At 40.9% G+C, this 14,762-nt stretch overlaps 1 long non-coding RNA gene across 1 annotated transcript; it reads left to right on the forward strand.

Moving 5' to 3' along the window:
- The first annotated feature begins 957 nt into the window (after positions 1-957).
- On the forward strand, positions 958-4,114 carry LOC111254474 (uncharacterized). Its single transcript, XR_002675042.2, has 3 exons — positions 958-1,080; positions 3,329-3,587; positions 3,762-4,114. It is a non-coding gene; the product is annotated as an uncharacterized LOC111254474 (long non-coding RNA).
- Positions 4,115-14,762: the final 10,648 nt, after the last annotated feature.

Raw genomic sequence — 14,762 nt, forward strand, 5'->3', positions numbered from 1 at the left:
TAAAATTCTTCTGCCTATTCTGTTTAGGATTTCTCGGCCACTGTAGATTACTACCACGCGATCTTTCTTACGCATCAACTAACTCGAACGTAACATACGTGTAGTCGTAGCGTATACGTGTAGTAATAAGCACGTTCTTCGCCATAACCCTACGACTCGACAAACGATTTCTTCGTAGCTCTGGGAGTCTGATGATAGAAAATTAGTTCATATAAATTTTCCCTTATCTGAGAGGTCGACTGTCTCAAACCCTGAGCTACGCTCCCCTAGTTGTAACGCCAACTGTCCTAAAACGATATGTCTAATTAGCTAGAGGGTCCCATAAAGTCGGGGACATATTTGTGTCTGCCATGGCTGTAGGTACTGCGAGCAGTTGCATATAGCTCTAAGTGCGCAACTCTCTACTAGAAAACGTCACTTGAAGTCTTTGGTCGGACTGGTGGAATGTAATAAAACGGAGCTGAAGACAAATTGGTCTTCGCGTCTGATGTGTACATAGGTATTGACACTTGGCTATATATAGCCACTGAGAAACGCTAAACAGAAGAGTAAAAGAAGGGGCAAAAGCAAGCGGGGAACAAAAATAAACCGGAGTCTCTCGGCCTCAAGCTCATATTTACGTTGATTCAGTGTCCTGTCGTTTGCTGCGCGCTACGCACGATGATACGCATTAGCAGACTCTAATAAAATCCTATTGATGTCTCAAATCCTCCGCTCTTGCTAGGCTTTTTCGTAAAGATCTCTGATCCCTTGTTAGCCACTTCGCCCCTTCTTGCAAACCGGAGTTCTTGCGTAGACACAGTGTACAACATTTTTAGATTTTTGGCTAAAATCCGGCAAATTACTAACAGGGCACACGAGAACTCGCGGAGTTACAATAGCAATACTTGGACTGTTATGGTCTAAAGGTAAATTATGACGATCCCTATATGCAGTGGTTATCTTTCGAGAATAACAAAGGTGACGGGATTGACATATTAATCGGTAATCGCTGCGACCCAAATGGGGACCGTGTAACTAACGTGAGCATTAAAGCGCATTGACACATTGTCAGTGTACGAAATTTCCCTTTAAAATGTAGTAAGTATCGTTGTATATAAGTACACTTTTTATCCGTAAACTTTCTGAGTTTTATAAAATTGCGCAGTATACCATTTTATAGCATTAAATAGGCTTGGAAGTAGATGGAGAAAATGCTCAATGAGAAAATTATTTCGGTATTTTCGCCTAACGCCCTGCTAAGTCGGAGACTATCTGCCAGTAAAACCGTTCTTTTTTTTTTGTGATTTAAGTTATTGATTGGACAAAAGCGGACATTACGACTAATGTATTCAACTGGCCCCTAATTAGCCAATGCAGACGTGTTAGCATCGAGAAATTCGGCCATTTCAAGGATACATCCTCCCACGTATTTCTTACCTTGTTGTCACCTGTTTTTTTTATTGATTAGATTCATGTATAATTATTGTACTCAATACAGACAGCATGTTTTGTGCTAAGTAAAAAAAAAAAACCTACACCCAGTGATGAATCATACGGATACTCAACAATTGAGTCATATGCAATTGGTGTGAATTTGGTATTGCGATTTACGTCCGGTAGATTTCGGCTTGCTCACAGCGCAAAATAAAATGTGCTAACGTCCGGATTCGATCCCACACAACTAGGCATAGTTTTCACGCTTAAATGTTTAGCCCGCTGAGCTATCATAGGCATGCTAGATCTAAGTCTCTAGTTTTGATCTAAATTTGAAGTTGAATGTTTGCACAACCCGTGGATCTGCTACAAGCGTTTTCGATAGATGCTCTCAAACGGTCCTTGTAAGTGGCTGATTTATATACATACGTTAGAAAAGTGTTGATTCACTTCCACGACGTTGTCAGCGAAAAAAATCGCAGCACCTCAGCAAATTAATAGGACATATTTGACATCTTTAATGAGATGTAAATTTGTCGGATTATCTACTAGTGAACGTACAGTAACTGTATACCCATTTCCTGCTGTCATTTTCTAGAGCAATTGTTATGTTGAATACATCTATCAAGTACTCGGGCTTTACCAGTAAATCGGGCTATACTATTCGCTTTGCCCCTTGTTAGGCCTTGTCATCGTTTGCTATTTGCCCGTAGATGATTTCTTTCTAAAAGCCTGGAGTTTCTGTTGCACAGAATTGTGGAAATCGATATCGAATCGGTGACGTCAAGCCAAATAAGGATCGCGTATAATCAGGTCCGAGGAATAATCCAAGACAATGTCGCACATCATTATGGGGCGATACAAGATGCCGTAAGGCGGAATATATATATTAGTGGAAACACTGAGCTACTAGATTTGAATCTGCAGACCTAATACCGCGGCAGTCGCGCACTTTATTTAGCAACTAGACTGATACGACCTTCGATTAGGCCCAGAGTATTCTTTTCCAGAAGGCTAGTTCGAGACCTAATTATCAATATAAATCTTTGTAGCAGATTGTCTGACTGAAAATTATTCGCAAAATACGTAGCCTTAACAAATTAGCTGTAGCAATTCCACACAGAATTTCTACAAATCTGTGAGGTCACAACTTTTTCTGCCAATCATACAATCAAGTTGTTTGTTATCTTTTATCAATGCATTGATGGTAACAGTAAAGATAATAACGCCAATGCGGTCGCGGTGCCTCGTATTTCCTGTTTGCTGCGAATAGACAAACTCATTAAAACAATATCTTGGACATTAGGGGCCTGCATGCCGATTCTGTGCAAGACAAGAAATAGATATTATTGCATCGAATAGCGCCTACTTTTTTGTACATTTAACTTTAGGATCAGGCTAAATACACAGCAACTTGGCTTGACCATAGATTAATAGGAATGGAATGATACCGCTCCTTATCTAAAGAACGTTAAATATATACGCTCGGCTTTCTATGCCCAGATCGACTAATTGATTTTATAACTTACTAACTTAACAAACTTTAAAATCTGTTCTCTACTACTTGATACACTTGCATAACTAGCTGGTGCCATTTGCGGACAGAACAAGTGGTAATCACAACGGGGTCATCTGAATCTAGTTATGCATGGGCCAATGGAACCAGTGAAGAAACTGCTAACGTTTTTGCAAAAAGGGCAAGCGTCTCCATTTTGTGTATAGCCGTTAAAACGATATAGTCCCGTTCTTTTTTCTGAATTGAAATTACATCACACTCCTGACTAGTAATCTTTTTCGTGTTGGTCATAAGATCAATTGATTATCCTATCCCTTTCGAGTACTAGTGAAGGCTGGTTTGGCGAGCGAAACTTCGCCGTGTGCTTTTTTGAAGATTCTTCTTTTGGGAATACAGGAACTGATAGACGGTCCGCCGTTCAGAGGAAATGATCGCAATCAAATAACGAGACGGCAGAGAGTGCACGACTGTTCAGCTGAACGCCTCCTCAAACCAACCACCCCATTTTGCTTTAACCACCCTAAACACCGAACAATCAGAACCTGCCGCTGTAAGAAACAGACGTTGCTGATATATCATGGTATCTAAAACAAAGGATGAGTGCAGATAACCTTTTCGAGTTCCACCGGCTTCATTCACCCGATCCCTTGCACAGGTTTGTTGACCTACTTTAATCTTTCCCTTGCCTGTCCTGTAGGGTCTGACACCGACCTGGTTAGATCACTGCTCTAGAACATTGCTGCTAGCAATATGGGTGGTGTGCCTTAACGCCGAGCATCCAGTTGCGAAGAATGGTTTTATCGATTCTCTTTCACTATCTTTTTGCCAGGGATTGTAAAAAGTGCTTCTCAAACGTACCAGTTAGGATGCTTACATCAAGCTAGTCGTTCAACCCCAGCGAAACCCCAGCATACGCCCGTTATGAATTTAATTCGACCTACATAGGGTATTCTACGAGAAGAGATTCTACGATTACCCTAGAACTCGGCAAAACATCACCTGCGGACTGCATAAAAAAATCAAACGTGGACATGGATACTAGCTTGCTAATGCCCCTTGGTCTTCTTCCTTTTCCGAGGCATGCCTCAAAGTGTTTTTGTCTATCAAATATAAAGTTCTTCGAAAAGACTAGATTAGGTTTAGAGCAAAAAATATCAACATAAAATATCGAGCGTTCCTGCTATTTCGGTGCAATACCGCAGTCCAATTGAATGATCCGGTATTCTCGCGGTCCGGTTTTTAGAAGCGCGAGTATATAGATTCCATTCGTTCTCCTTTTGCCTGTCTCTGAAAATTAATATACATAGATGACCATGGAGCAGATATAGCAATTAGGTATGAATTAAAAAATTGAACCAATCAGGAGCCTTATGCAAATCTACAGTTTAAGCAAGACAGAGAGTTTTCAAACTTTCCCGCCGATCGCATGATCTTAAACAGCGAAAGCAGGCCAAAATTGGTATCCTGTATGCGTAATCTATAATGGATGCTATTGTAGAGTTTACTCACATTCGAATAATCACCACCTACTGTAATACTACTTAGATGGTACTATACAATCAATTTCATTTTATTTAAATTGTACAATTTAGAATAGATTCATAATTTGGTGTCTCGAAAACGACGCGCACGCCACGATATCAATAAACCGTTAGTTAGATTACATCAATTAGGCCAAAGCTGCAGGTTTGCAGCTATTAATGGCCATTTAATATTGTATTTTTGGTTAATATTGGCTAAGTAATTCATTGGTAAATCATCATTTTTCTCACCCGAGTTTTTAACAAAACAAATTGCGTTGTAAAAAACGAAAACAAAAAAAAAAACCTAAAATTATTAGTCCTACATATGCGAGTCGTCAACACTTTTGTGATACTCATAGGAAGAATCTTCTGCTTTACAAAAATATGGGCAGCAATGATTGTGTGATAAATCCGGTCGTCGACGGCAGTCGTTGGGACGTCAATGAGCATCGTTGACGTATTTAATTATACTGAGTGCGATTAATTTATGTCTTTATATGACCCCTGGAGTCCACTGAACTGTAGAATGGGTATAAATAAATGTTTCGAAGCGACACAAGCGTTAAGCACTGCTTTGAACAGGATGGGAGATGGACACTGTCGGATAAAACTTCCGTTATTATATTAGACGTTTACTTATTATAGTCATATAATGCGTTAGACTGTGGTTGTAAGCTCACGTTGTCATCACTTTGCAGTTACAGTGTTATAGGGGACCTGAATTAATTATGCTGCATGTTACTGGGCCTTCAGAAGGCTCCAAAGCAAACAACAATATTCTAGAAATAGATGGAAATTTTAGGGGTTCTTTTTACTAGAGATGCTGCCAATGTATGCTTGGCTACTGAGCTATCCTTTAGGCAATTTGTCACATTATGCTCTTGCAACTATGCAAATATCAAAAGAGCAACATGAATGAATTTCTACGTATAGCAATTATTTGACGCCGATGCGTACATGCGATTTTGGGCGTGGTAGGACTTTGACACACCAAATGATACTTGGGGATACACCAAAGGATACTTGATGAGACAATACTGGACTAGAATCTCGGTACTATTTCGGTGTGTGAAGATGGATACGCACATTTTCTTGAGCTTTTTACGTTTATGTTTACGTGAGCCTGAAAGTAATTGGTTATTGTGAAACAGTATCGATCAATACTAGAACTGCGTAATCTTTAGAAGTTCGGCCTTAGGTTTTCAAAATTTGTCATAATATGTAAGAAGTATTTCTATCAAGCTCGGCAACCATATCTATCTGTTGACAATAATAATAACAATGAAGGACGCTGTGCACATGGCTGAATTTGTTTAACTCTCTACTAAGCAAGTAGTGAACGGCTGTGAAGACGCTTGACGTTGAACTGCTAGGCCGCTCGATTGAACTATATCTGCCTCTTGCTATCCGCCACTTGTCATTCGCTCATTATCATAGTGTTAAACATAATCAAGTCCTTTCTCCCCTTTTCGCCCTGATTGTCAACCCCGGACACGCATTCGCCTTGTGCTAGCTTTGGCCCGTCGTCCAACTTTATTACAGTGCGCGGTCAGTCTGAATCCGAAGGACGAATTCGGATAAATAGACGGTTGAATGAGCATTGCATGTTCTCTATCGCCTATGCTTTCCGTCCGCCCGTCAAAGTTATTTTGAAGGCGAGGCCTAGGAAGTCAGCCGAAGGTCTTCGCATTTGCAGCCTTGTTCTCCTTGCTGTTTCGTTCTCCACTTCCTAGGTCTCGTATACGCTAAATGTGTGTCTATGTGTGTGCACTGCTGCCTTGCGTTGCGGTTCGTCAACGCTGTCGTCGCCGAAAGTAGCGGAGAATCTGGCCAGGACAGATAGGAGGCCGTAGGGGAATAGTGATCAAGGCAAAGCAAGCGAGCGTGATCGGGCGTAGGCACGAATTTAAATGTTTGTGACATTTGTTAGCGACGAACGTCGAGGTCAAAAGTTGTAAGGACACCACAAGAAATCGTCGACCATCACGGCGTTGTCGGCTGCAGCATTGCTAAAGGGTGTAGGAGCAGTAGAACCGGAACCGGCCAAAAGTAGCACTGCCATTAACTGCGACTGGCGAGCTACGGGTAGCTACCCATAATCTATGGAGTAAACCCGGCCGGAAAGCCGTCCGCTATGAGGCCGGTCTGGACCGGGGGGGGGGGGGGGGATGCAAGGATGGCTAGCTCAAGCGGTGGAGTAAATGGGCCAGATCGTGATGGTGAGCCTCAGCAACAGGCAGGCAATGAAAGTCATCCTTTTTTGCTATGTACTTGAAGCTTGAGAAAAACAAACCCGATTTCCTTTTTCTCTTCGTGTTCCTTCTTTTTTCTTCTCGTTCCACTACTTTTCCTTGTTCTGAGAGCTTGCAGGCAACGCACTCGGGGTGCGTCTGAGGCAAATGGATATCGCTGAACCTTGGTCTGATATTCGAGCGCTGGGATGCAGGGCGTAGGACAGAGATTGTAACTAAGGCAAAAGAAGAGCAATATAAGAGAGTTTCGTTCTTCATGATGACTGATATGATACGCGTGGTACAACGCAGTTGCTACAGTTGGATGAGTAGCGGTCAAGCCTTTGCTGTACAACTGATTTGGTTCCTTAGAATAGTGATCGCGATGTTGCTAGGCAGGTGAAGTTGATGATCGAGCAGTGGCTGGAAGCAAGATGAATTTTGCGACCCAAACAGCTGTCTACAAAGCACATCCCAAATGGGATTAGGCCTTGCTAAAGCAACATTTTGTGCGCACGAATGAAGCTCCTTCAGTTCTAGAAATAACGTCGCTGGAATGGGGTTATTTAATATACTAGTAACTTTATTACAGTAAACTGGTTGCTCGATAGATTTCAAGAATCACTTCACTGATGTGGCAGCAGGCCTACAATATTTGAGTGCTCACAACTGACCTAATTTCACTTCCCGCACTGTCGTAATAACACTGGAACCTATCAGGACATATAACTAAAAAACAAGGTAAGAAAAGCCTAGCGACTGAGATTGTCTTGAGACTGCCGTCGTAACTTTTTAGAAAAAAAAAATATAGCTCTCAATAGAGAAGCAGTTTCGTGATTTTACTCTACCACTTCATATGAGTGGCCTATTAACATTCGGAACGTCGTTTAATGGAACGTACACACTTACCAAGTCATGCAATGTTTAGACTATCCCTTTTCATTAGCGTTGTTGCTTCTGTCACGTACAGACCTGCGTCTATTGATCCATTCAACTAGAGTCAGCAAATTCATCCATTTAGAGACTCATATAACAATTATAAAGCAAAGCAAAAGTCGATCTCAGACCCAAGCTTTACTCCTTAAAGGCCCCTTTAATAAAGCCTATCCACCAACAAACGAGAGTGGGTTTGGCTAATTCTTCGAAGCTTGTTCAATGCATCTGGTCGCTCAGATCAGTTTCAAATGCCTTCCTACTAAGACCCTAATATCTAAAAGTATTTGATGCCCACAAAATAAACCGCTCAATCAATGTTCTACAGAAAGTATTTGCCTTTTTGTCACATCTATTATCGAAAACTAAAGTTCGCAGCAGTAGAACAGCCGAGCCTGAAACAGGTGTTGGCTTGCGACCGGCAACGAAAATTGGCGTAATTCCAACGCGAACAGAGTAAAGGGTTACTGTAAAGCGATGAGAAATGTTATAAGCAAATTTCGAATGCGACGCTTTCTACATTGCAATGATGCATCGAATATAATGACCCTTATAAAAGTATACCTTATAATTTATCAAATGGAGATGCCCCAATAAAGCTCTTTGACGAAGAAGAACAAGAGAAACAATGCGTGCGTTACAAGAAGCTGCTGATCCGACTCAGCTGCTCGTGAGCCATAGCGGCGTCCTCTATCTATTGGTTCACTGTGTGTGGCCGTAATACGCTTTGAAGTCGAGCTAAGTTCATTATGGAAACACGAGTGTAAAAGCTTAAAAGAGCTTCAAAAAATACGGACAGCTTCCTCAATGACTTCGTCGAAAGTGCCATCGCGTTTCTATTCAGATACGCAACAAAGCTATTCGGAATTATCGAGAAAACGACAAACGAATGATGGATACGTAATGATGAATTGAGGTACGTAATAGGCAAGGACACGTAAGATGAACGTAAGGACATTTCTGTATGGTTTGGCCAAACATTAATATGTGTTTGTAAAAGAGTCACTATACCAAATCACAAAGACTAGAAGCGCATTTACATGAAGACACTTCATTCATTGAGTCATAGAGTCTCCAACAAATAGCGCAGCTACTTGACTCCATAGTATTTGGTAGGCAAAACTACATTCAACGTATTCAGTGTTTGTTTTTCAATAAAATTTGATTTGCCACTACGGGCTAATAATATGATATTATATTGTAGTACATCGTAGATGGACACTACGACCCAAGCTATGCAATGCGAGCACGTGGTATCACTAAGGTCTTCTATATTATTTATTTTTTCGAGTAAATACTGAAACAGAGCGTTTGACATCGTCCACAGGTAGGAATGTGTGCTAACGATCCCGTGCTGAAAAAGCCGTATGGTGTATTTAATCTTATACCATCGATTAGGAATATTTCGTTTATATAGAGACAAGCAAGCTAATTAGATCTTCAGTCCAAAGTCACGCTATTTTCAAGTTGAGAGCCGCTATCGAGACTGTACTGTGACGCCCCCATTCAGAGCGGTTTGTTCTAGGTTGCGTCTGGCCCGGCATGTCAGGCTTCTGGAAGTTTGTGCAAGTGAGATCGAGGCAAACTTCATGGATGCAAAATGATAGTTAATAAACTCTTCTGGTGTCGGCCTTGTGTGTCATCCGCTGGCGGACACCACAGTTCCCGGTGTATTCTTCAAGTCTGTTTTAAATTCTTCTCTCTGTTAACTACTATGGGAATGTGCAAATAGCCTCGAAAACGTTGAGATGACATCGATGCAGGTTGAGGACACCAAAACTTCAGCCCTCTACGGAAGCACTGGGCACATCTCATTCAGTCGGAGAGACACCACAAATCCTATATATTTAAAAAGCGCTTAAACTTCCAGCTATACACGCTGATGAATAGGGACAACTTGGGACTGAACAGTTCATGTAGAGGCGTCACCCCAGGTTCGTATATTCGCGTTTCAAGCTGAAGTTTCGCCGTCGGACCAGATGGGGCCAAACGGAAATGTGGTACGCTAGGCTGCACGAGCTTCAAGTAAGCGTCAGCCTTCTTCGGTATGCAACTCCGAAGCACTGAAATTAGTTTTGAATAAGAATCTGCTTTATGCGGTCGTAAGATTTGCAAAAGGCATCTACCTTGTTGGTCATCGAGCACTGCCGGCAAAGAAGCTATCACAAGTGTCAATCTCAACTCGTTCTCAATGTTCGGCTAAACCTTTTGAGTCTTTCTCTGCTCCCCTCGGATGAACACAGAAGAAGCGCGGTATCAATTCGGCTTCTTCTAGCAGAAAGCGTTTATGCAGCTTTGCTTAAACACTTTCAACTTAGCAGTGTTTACCATCGAACCGCCCACAGACTTGCTGATGTATATATTCTGACAACGTAAATCCATACGAGTTCATTCATATTAACGTTCATCTATTACCTCATTTATATATATATATATATATATATATATATATATATATATATATATACTCATATAATAACTAACATAATGTCGATTCGGTTAGCAATACGACAACATCGTTGAGGTATATGCGCTTCGTTTCACTATTCTGAAGGGCTTTTCTCTCACTATCGAATGCTCAGAAAGTATTGCTCAACGCTGTTTATATCATATGCAATCCGCACGTTTTCCTATCAAGTATCTATCGTTTCAAGTATCGCGTGAAAATTGGTACTTTCAAGCGGACGTACTCAGTGCAGGCATCATTATTGAGTTTGTTGCACGAAATTCCCTGTATAATTCAAATTTCGACAAGATGATTATGCAGACACATTGTAATATACACTACCTGTAATGTAGCGTCCTATTTTAAAAACTCGTTAAGAAAATATACTCGGATTTCTTGTATTTAATCGTATAAGTATATAGTATTTCTTGTATAATATATATATTATATAAGTTATATGACCAGTAACAAGGAGGATCCCCTAACCTTTACAACATAACCATCTTAACATTTTGCCTCCTGCAATTCCTGTGTCAGGGCACGCACTTGCTCGATTCCAAACAACCTTAAAGCAATTACGCTTAGACTTGCCGGTTGTTAATCGAAAAGACCACTTCTCAAGCACGAAACCAGTAATTACAAAAAAAAAAAAACAAGAACAAAAAAGCCATCAGATTGTTTTGTTTTGCTCCCAAAGATGCTCGTAGCGTTATCAATACAAGCTGCGAACAGCTTGTAAAATAAAAATTTCTCTCCGATTAAGTAACGACAGCGCAAAGAGTGGGCAATTCGAATTGTCCCCATTATCGTGAGGAACCAAAGCAAAACCATTGCAGCATCTGACGTTGTAGGTGTGTGAAAATGTATGGCAAATCATGTATCTATTTTTTACGAAAACATTAAATTTCAATTGGTTTGGTGGTGACACTGATGGGAAACAGTGTCACCGCTAGCCAAGTGGCTGCGTGCAGCTTCGACTAAAGAGTCATAAGATATCACTGTATCTATAATGATACACTTTCTGAAATAGTTATATTAAACCCGTCAAACTGTACAAACAAACCAAACCTTCGGATATGCCGCTTCATGTACCCTTTAAAATAGAATTGCGTATTCCTGCCACAATATGGCGCAAGCAGACCACCGATTTACATTTTCGCATGCACTACCATATCAGATAATAAGCTAAGTCCATGTGGATATATACAGGACCTGATAGCTAATAGCACGAACAAGGTATTTTCCATAAAAGCGGCATTTATAACTACCCTCGTTTCCAGAAATCTACGTATCTAGCGCCGTCTGCCCAGCCCAACAGCCCAGGAACAGTCAACCCGATAGCGCACTTCTACCATTATATCATTCATTATTGCTAATATATCTGACATATCCTTATATGAGTCGCTTACCTCCTGTGATTACACCATGTACTCGACATAGAACTGATAAAATAATCAAACGCTGTCAGCGCTTGATTGACATCTCCTTTTTAACGTTGCCCTCGCTTGCACGTAGCCTGCGCATACATTGTGTAACAGTGCCCCGGTCTTTCCGTTGGTTATCCTGCTTCCTACCTCTCATGGCAGGCAACAGGAGGGCACCTTTCAATTCGCATTACTTGTAATTGACATAAATTGCTTTCCGTCGTTATTGGAAGGTAATATCGAAGTACTATTAGTACAAATATTAAATGGCAATGAGAGTGAGGTCAAGAATTGCTTCGAGAACCTTACGGCCGGATAACAAAAATCCTTCAATTGGCGACGATGCCTCAAAGACGGCGTTGAGTAAGTGATGGGTGGGTGAAAGATGTCATGGGCCGACTAAAGCAAGTAAAAAAGTAACGAAGAGGACGCTGAAAAATAGGGAAAGGTAAAAGAATGTCGTATGACAGGCCTAATGAAAGCCGATAACCCTTCGAACCTAGCCGAAGTCCGTTGATGAGCATGTGCTATTATTAGACAAAGTGAAGTGTGGAATCGCATGATCGTACGGACACCGGGGGGGGGGGGGGGTAGACGGACGAGGGCGGTAAAATCGCACGAGTCCCGAAGCGAGCGAAGAAGGACAAAAAACGAATGATGTAAACTGTTTTTTATATGAGCTGACACCAAGTGAATAGGCGCATCAAAGCATAAAGTGAAGTCTACATACATCACGAGGTGACGGCCGTATTGAATAGCAATGAAGAGTGGTCGACCAGTTCGTTGATTGTTCTTGCGACGTTTATGAGTAAATGATGCTAATAGAAATACATACGCAACGTTCGTTGCTATATGAGGCAGAAACCGTGTCTTTGAAGGCCGCCGTACAATTGGTGACTTTGACTAACAAGGCATGCAAAATCGATTGGCATGAATGTTTCATACACAAGGTGGGCGAAGTCATGTATATATATCCACAAATAGAACAATGGCCTCTCGACAGTTTGAAGAAGGTCATTCGACAAATGAAAAGTCCTCATTTCACATCTGTTAGGATAACAGGAGGGCGAAAATTAGTAAAAACAAAAAAATAAATAAATATGGGGATGCCCAAGGTTAAGCAAGTCTTGCCCTATTGTGTACATATAACTGGTGGGTTTTATTTCTAAATCTTGCACGCTGTTAGTTCGTGGGGCGTAATTATTGAAAAACCGTGCGATGTTCTGGCCCTATTATGGATCAGCAAATCTCAATAGCTGCCTCGCCATAGATCTACATAATTGTTTGAATAGTCAATTTTTACGCGCGAAATCGAAGAAAAATACGTCTATCTATCGAACAGAATAAAACATTTATCACCGTCTTCCTAAATGGGAAATATGGTGGGAGAAAAAAGACGCGAGCTATTATCATAGATAGGTTCATTCGTGATAATATAAACTCTTGTAATTTCGCGTTCAACATAGCTGTTTGGTAACAAAAAGAGTTTGGTAAGCAATATTAAACATACTATAAACCAAAAATATACATACTACCTAATAGCACAATGTTCCTATAGACGGTTGATTTTATGACGCGGCTACTAAGAAAAAAATGATATTATAATTCAAATGGGAAAGTAATGTTCTTCGTTAAGCCCAACTTTGGTCTTGAGTTTGTGAACACAGCCGCTAAAACGATCTGTAGCCCATCTTGGTTGTGTCTTCTAGGGGCTGATAACTATTTATTTTTTACTATAAGCCCCGGTTTCTGAACGGGCCTATAAGTCCTAAACACGTCAGCGAAGTTGTCACCAACAGTTTGTTAGAGCAAAAATTAGACAAAAACCTTCATATAGGTTCGGTGACTGTAACGCAAAATCTTTGGCAAGATCTTATCTTAACTAACTGTGATCCATACTGACATGACTCAAATATTAGCAACTAAAAATAAAGACTTTACTTAGTAGCAATGCAAGGTTCATAATGAACGTCAACGACATGGAACGAGTATGTGTTGTGATTGACAAGCGGATAGAATTATCACCTAGTGAACAGGTTGACTTAAGGTCAGCATAGACTCTGAGCGGGCTGTCGGGTCGCTTTTTTCGCGTTTCTCAGAATCGTGACTCAAAACAAAATCCGACAGAAGCCGTATAGATCCGACAAGTATTAACGACTTCGTCGTTATTGAAAAGAAGTATCCTGATAAGCTATCAGGTGGCGAGGGATGTCCGCTGCCGCTGCCGCCGTTTCCTCTTGTTCGTTAACAGCGAACTTATCGAGCTTGGCCTTAATAATGATACTTTAATTAATTTAATGGCGGCAAATTAGAATTTCGAATCTGTTCATGGCAAAGCAATAACAACAATGATGATACTGATCTCAGCGGTGTCAACCTGTTTTTGTACAAATACGACTGGAATTGCTTTGGTGGAAAAGTGCGCGAGACAAAAGAAGACTCTGTTTTGATTCAAAATATATCGCAAATAGATCGCTGAAAGGGGACATGCGGAAGAATATGCTAGTAATGCTAATGGTTAAAGCAAATAGCCGGCCATGAAGGGCTAATATTTTGCTTGGCTTTATTCTTTTAAATGGTAGGACTCGATTTGCCGGTCGCGTTAATAGTAATCAATGATCCTATTTAGCCACCAGGGGGGGGGGGGGGGTATTAAGACTAAGCCTAATTTCACTGGAGATTATTATTACACGTCATCTTGAGTTGGGGCTAAAGATTAAACGACTGAAAATGCTTCAAGGATTGAATCATAAAAACAAAGTATTAATAGATGATACCACAATAGTATGTATCAGAGGTTAAAGGTAAATGTCTGCGTATATAATTGGCCAATGATAAAATACAATACCATCGGTATCGTTACATGGTACACTACGGCGTCCACTTAGCCAAAACCAAAAGGCACGTTGCTCAGTCAGTGTGCGTCATTTATCAATATGTAACTTTGTTGTAGCAGGTTTTTACAACAACAAGATTTTCGAACGGGACTAGGGAGAGGAGAAAAATAAAGAAGCCTTACCTAGGTTTTTGTTCTTTGGCCAATTTCGGCATGGATTGTCCTACAGCTTTCAGTTCTGGAATCCTTTAGACATTACTACAAAACGTGCTTATAGCCACCCAACATTTCTCCGACATTGTTGGCATACGATAACTCTAACTAGAAACCAGCAAACTCAAAAATGAGGCTATGCGGACATATTTACATTGTGTCTAGCTAAATTGCCATTCTCGATGTGCGACGCAAGCAGTTCGTAGGCAACGGAAAATCATGAT

This window comes from Varroa destructor, unplaced genomic scaffold (assembly GCF_002443255.2).
Source record: "Varroa destructor unplaced genomic scaffold, Vdes_3.0 BEIS01000007.1, whole genome shotgun sequence".
NCBI lineage: Eukaryota > Metazoa > Arthropoda > Arachnida > Mesostigmata > Varroidae > Varroa > Varroa destructor.